The 5869-nt window shown below is 58.4% G+C and overlaps 1 long non-coding RNA gene across 1 annotated transcript in view; it reads right to left on the bottom strand.

Moving 5' to 3' along the window:
- Positions 1 to 958: 958 nt before the first annotated feature.
- Positions 959 to 5869, bottom strand: part of LOC109373332 (uncharacterized) — an 11414-nt gene continuing 6503 nt past the window's right edge. The window contains exon 2 of the long non-coding RNA XR_002122202.1: positions 959 to 1553. This is a non-coding gene — a long non-coding RNA (uncharacterized LOC109373332). The remainder of the gene's footprint in view (positions 1554 to 5869) is intronic.

The following is a 5869-nucleotide window of genomic DNA, read 5'->3' as shown; positions in this document are numbered from 1 at the left end:
GTGCGCTTATTAAGCACGCCACCCAGCTCTGCCCCTTACTCCCTGCACCCCGCTCTGGGCTAGCCCACCAGACTCGGCTGCGTGTCACGGTCGGTGCACCCGCCTCGTGGGACAGCGGCCGTGGGGCACGTGCCCGCGGACCCCTGAGACCGGCGTGTCATTCTGCACAGCGCCCGCCTGCTGGGACAAACACCCCTGCGCCTCGCCCGCGTGCGGGTCACCGAACTCCCCGTGACTTTCACGGGCCACGGAGCTCGCCACGTCCGCGTCGGGGCCGTGTCCCCGCCGTGAGACAAAGAGCTGCACCCGGTGCCGAGCGGTTTCAAAAATATTTTATTTTCTGGAATAGCCATGATGTCTGCGCTCTTTGACAGGAATGTCTGAAGCAATGACAGGACGACAGGGAGGCGCCACACGTCACACCTGTGAAACTGAATGATGGCCACGTTCGGGGCAGTGTATAAAATGGTCACCAGGGTGCATACGGGCAGGACGGGGGCGGACGTGGCCGGGGTGCAAACCACCAAGCTTGGTCATTGATGCCGACACGCCCCACCGCGCGGGGCCTCCCTGAATTTCCCTCTCACCCCCCTCAGCTTTTCAACGACGCAGAGGAAAACCACAAACAGCTCAAAAGTCCTGCGTGGCCGCTGGACGAGGCAACGCAGTCACGCAGGGCCTGATGTGCAGCGTGCCTGATGCCTCGTTTGCAGTTCCCACGTCACTACTGCTCGGTGGGGTTGCAGAACTTTCCGGGACGCTCCCCGTCCACGGACAAGTCTCCCGTCTGTGTGTCGTAGGGGTGTTCATCTCTTCCAGAACACGGGATCTTCGTGCAACGCACTGGCCCACGCGTCCGGGGTGAGGTGGCCACGGGAATGAACAGGTGCCCCGTGGTGTCCGTTCCCGGGACCCAGGAGGAGGCCGTGAAGCGCTGGGCATGGCTTGTGTGTGTTTCGGGGCATCGGGGCATCGGGGCTGCGTCTGAGATGACGTGGTCAGGCCCCGCGTGCACCTAGGTCGACGATGGCGTGGTCGGAAGCTGGTTGTCCTCTGGGCTGCTCTGGCCACGCAGGTACCTGCACCCCTGCCGCTGGGCGTCCGAACCCCTGTGAATGACGACCGTGCACGAAGGAAAGCTCATGGAAACGTCACAACGGACTGGGCCAGGCGGGAGGGCAGGGATGGCTGGATGGGACCACAAGGGTGGATGGAGGTTACAGATGTCAGCATGGCCCCCGAGGTGACGCTGCCCAGGAGTCCGGGCCGCCTGGCGATGGCTTCACAAGATGCGTGGCGGGCGATGGCCTTGTTCCTCCGTGGTGCCCACCCCCACCGCTCAGCCCCGGGGGCGGCGGGGACGGCATGCTGGCCGGCAGGCGGTCTCCGGACGGTGGCTGACCGGGGACGTCCAGGCACCCGAGCGTCCACATGGGGCTGCCGGCCGGCGGCGGGTCACCGACGGGGATGTTCTCACCACTTCTTGGCTCGGATCTGCAGGGCAGGGGAACACGGTTCTGCAGCCATCGCAGCTCTCTGTCCCTGCAGGGGTCCTGAACGGGTATAAAGAGAAAGAAAGAAAAGAAAATGCGTGAGGTGGACACAAATCAATGGGGAGCGGACGGACGCTACCTGTCCCCCATGCTGCTGATATGTCCCATCTCCCAGCACCCAGATCTCGGACACATCAAAGGAGCCGGGGCTCCCCGGACGAGTGGCTGGTTCCGGGGCTACAGTCAGGGAGAGCCACGATGTGCAGGGAACACCCGATAGCGCCCGGAAAGAAAGAGAGGCTTAAAACACCCGACGGCGGAGGTCTGTCTGAGGCACGGGGCCACCAGGCTGGAAGTGGCCCCCGCGGCCCGCCAACTTCACAAGGACGACCGCCCCTGGATGCCAATCCCAAACTTGAGACAAACACCCACGCGCCCACGCTGCTAGGACAATGCACGATTGAATACATCAGGGAAGGAAAAACACGTCTCCCACAGAGAACGATGCCAGGTCATTGGTGCAGACGTGAGCCGCGTCCCCAGGAAGCTGGGATTTCAGGTCCCACCCCGTAAGTGTGGGCTGCCCCCCCGTGACTTCCTTCCGCAGAGGACGGGAAGACGGGAAAAGGCCGTTTATGACGGAGAGGTCTCACCAACACCACCTCAGCCAGGGGACCAAGACCGACCCCTGTGGCGACGAGCCCTGTGGACGGTCTGTGGCCTCCGTGAGGGCGTTTCGTGTCTGGGGTCTTGCCCTCCAACACCAATCACCCCAATCCGATCTGACAAACTGTCACAGCCCAGACGAACCAGACGACACATTATGACCCCAGGAAGGGGGTCCCAGGGCAGGAAAGTCAGACTAGAGAAGAACTAGAGAAATCCAAATAATGTTTGGCGTTAAGCTTTAAACAAACCAACAAAACAAAACGGTGGGGGGAGCTGCAGGCTTGAGCAACGTGCTTGCACGACGAGTCTTTTCTCCGTTCGTGGACTATTTCTGTGCTGCATACGGCTGAACCAAGTGGGCTGCGAGCCCCGGCCGCCTGGGGTGTCTGAACCCTGAGAAGAGGCTCTGGGTCGTGCGGGGGAGCGTTCAGGGCCTCCCTGATGGCCGTCTAGACCAGCGGTTCTCAACCTGTGGGGCGCGACCCCTTTGGGGGTCGGATGACCCTTTCCCAGGGGTCGCCGGGTACTCGTATGTGGGCGTCTCTGCATGTGGGCCTGGAGACGGATAGAGGAGCGGTGTCTCGGTTCCTAAGACCATCGAAAATAGGTGTTTTCCGAAGGTCTTAGGCGACCCCCGTGAAAGGTTGAGAATGCCAAACACGTGCGCGCCTCTTATGTAATTTTGCAATGTCATCTGAGCAGATTCCCAGTGCATTTCGATAGCTCTACAATTCACATGGACCCTGCACAGCGTCGGAGGCTCTGAAGGTGGGACCCCCTCCCAGCTCTCCCCAGGAGGAGGCCCTTGAGTTGGACGGGCATCCTGAAACGTGTCTTGCCCGTGCTGGGACTGTGCACGTGCGGACATGAGGCCAGGCCCTTGGCTGCGAGAAGGCAGGAGACAGAGGTGTCGCTGACATTCCCGCCCGTCAGGGTGCTGGCCACCCCTCCGAGGACAGCCCCCCCCCTCTCTGGCACAGCAGCCTTCTGACGTTCAGACACCTGCAGGGTGGGGACCTAGTCGTCAGGGCAGAGCACCTCTCCTTTGCTTTTGTAGATGCAATTTGGGTTTTTCTCCTCGTTTTTTTGTGTTTTTTTTTTTGCCCTTTCACATGACCGTTGGGTTCCCCTCAATCCTTTCCGGTCTTCCAACATATGACTGTCTGGAACCTGCCACTCTGTCAAAAGTGTCACCACGGAAGCATTAGCTCAATGAAGGTCCCACCTGGACCTATGCGCAAACTGTGCTGGTAACGTTCTCCGGGTGTCCGTTTTCTAGTGTGAAAATTAGACATTGGGGTTTAGACGATGTGGTTGGTTAAACGGTGGTCCCCAAAGGTGTCAGGCCCTAATTTGTGACGTGGCGTGGCACAAGGGACTCTGCAGATGTGATTACATAAAGCGTCCTGAGTTGGGGACATGGCCCTGGGGGAGCCGGGTGGCCCTGATGTCACCCCAAGGGTCCTCAGAAGAGGACAGTGAGGGTTCCCGGAGGCAGAGGTCAGAGCAGCAGTGGCCGTGAGCTGGAAGAGGCGAGGAAGGACCCTATCTTAGAAATTCCCTAAGGCACCCAGGCTGGCAGCACGTGGCCCTGGTCCCCATAAGAGTCCCTTTGCACTTGGGGTGGGGACTTCACAACTGTAAGGGGACCGCTGTGTGAGGCAGGCCACCCGCTGTGTGGCCACGTGTCACGGCAGCCCCAAGGAAATGGTGTAGTGTCAGGGAGTGGCCCACAACACCACCCCCGGGGGTGACGGGAATGAGTGAATACGGGGCCAGGCCACTGTTTACAAGCGCTTCGTAGGTTTCGCAGAGGCACCCTGTCTGTGACCTGTTTGCAGCAATCGTGCCCACCCAGCCTGTCCAACTGCAGTGACAGCCTCCTGCTGACAACACCCACGATGCCTAAGGGAAGGGGGCGCCCTTGGGTGTCCGCTGATTGGGCCTGGAACCCCCAGAACCACCACAGGGGCGACGTCACTGTGCCCCGAACACTGGGGCAAGACGCCTTCCTTCCTCACTTGCAGGCCTACCGCTTCCTCCAAAACAGGTGTGTTTTTGTTTTATGTATTGTTTTCAATAAAATACCCCAGTGCATGTTTGCACACAGTTATTTTTTTGGGGGCGGGTAACTAAGTACCCCGATGAGAACGTTTGCAATGAAACCCGTGCCTTGGTTGTACACGGTTTCCATTTTGTGACGACGGTGTCTTCACGTTTGCAAGCACAGGGGGCCTCAGCAGCCCCGGGGTGGGAGGTGGGCGGTAAGGAATCATGTGTCTTCCCCCCGGGGTTACGGCGCTTTGGTCAAAAATCGGCCTCAGAGGTCTTACTCCTCGAGGCCACTCAATCACTCATCAAAAGATAGAACTCAGGGGGCGTTCGGTGCGGGTGCACGAAAGTCACCATGCTGGAATTGGACTACCGAGTGACGGTGACGCCCCGGATGACTTCCAGGGTGACCTCTGGGCCTCCTTTGTTTATGTCTTGTCCCCAGACAGTGACGCGGGTGGCTGGAAAAAGCGCAGAGCGAAGGCCTTTCCGCCGGGGACGGCATGGAGATCTGGGGACGCACAGGCCCAAAATCAGGTCACCCGGCTGTGACAGGAATCAGCATCTCTTTATAGTAACTGGAAGTAAATGAAATCATGAGTGCTGAAGAAACGGCCTAGGGGACCATTTTAAATTATTATTATTATTATTATTCCAGGAGAAGAATAATTACTTCCTAAATAGAATTCCTTTCGTAAAAGACAACCCCAACCCATAGCTCTGCACCCTGGAAGCACTTGAAGAAAAACCATTTTTTAAAAAGATGGGAAAAAAGAAAAAAAATACTCAACACAGTGAAACCTCAGGCTCCTAATTCCTTTCCCTCACTATGAGGCTTAGCGTCTCCACGTGACATGTGTCTCCCAGCCCCCTGGCCTGACGACAACGCGGGAAATGAAAACAATACGTAAGAGCAAGGAAAGCGTGGCATTCCAGCCCGTTCTTGAAATCACGGAAATCCACACGAAAAGCAGCGCTTGTGGGGGAAAGGGGATTGGGGGTCCCCACACCCGAGACACTGGTCACCGACACGTCGAAAGAAGAGGCATGAGCCGCCTCGCCAAAGCGCCAGCCCCGGTTCACCACGACTCCAAGGCGAAGATGTACACAAATGCTGCAGTGAGCGTGCACCCCCCGCACGCCGTTTGTGCACCTGGGTCTCCGAACGGGTTTGCGCTTATAATTGTGAAGGGGGTTGGGGGGCTGCCTAGGCTTGAACGGAAAGCGCTCAACACCCGTGGGCGCCAGCTTTTGTTCACCGCAGCGTGATTCACAACGGCCAAGATAGGGGAGCACCCCAGGTGCCCGGGCCGTAGACCATGGGATAAAGAAGACGTGGCGCAGACGTCCGACGGAGCCTTCCTCACACGTCAAGAGGAGGGAAACCTGGCGTTTGCTGCAACATGGGCGGGCCTGCAGGCCTTGATGCTGAGGGACATAGTCAGGCAGAGAAAGGCAAATACCACAGGATCTCACCTCTATGTGGAATCTAAGAGGAACAATAACAAAAACAGAAACAGACTCCTAGATGCAGAGAACAAACTCATGGTCGCCAGAGGGGAAGGGATTCGGGCTGGGTGAGAAGTGGGAGGGATTGGGGTTAGGAAGTGCACGTTGGCGGTGACAAAATAGTCACAGGATGCAAAGGACGGCAT

The sequence above is a fragment of the Hipposideros armiger genome, unplaced genomic scaffold, assembly GCF_001890085.2.
Source record: "Hipposideros armiger isolate ML-2016 unplaced genomic scaffold, ASM189008v1 scaffold_709, whole genome shotgun sequence".
NCBI lineage: Eukaryota > Metazoa > Chordata > Mammalia > Chiroptera > Hipposideridae > Hipposideros > Hipposideros armiger.
This window is presented reverse-complemented; position numbering and strand designations above follow the sequence as displayed.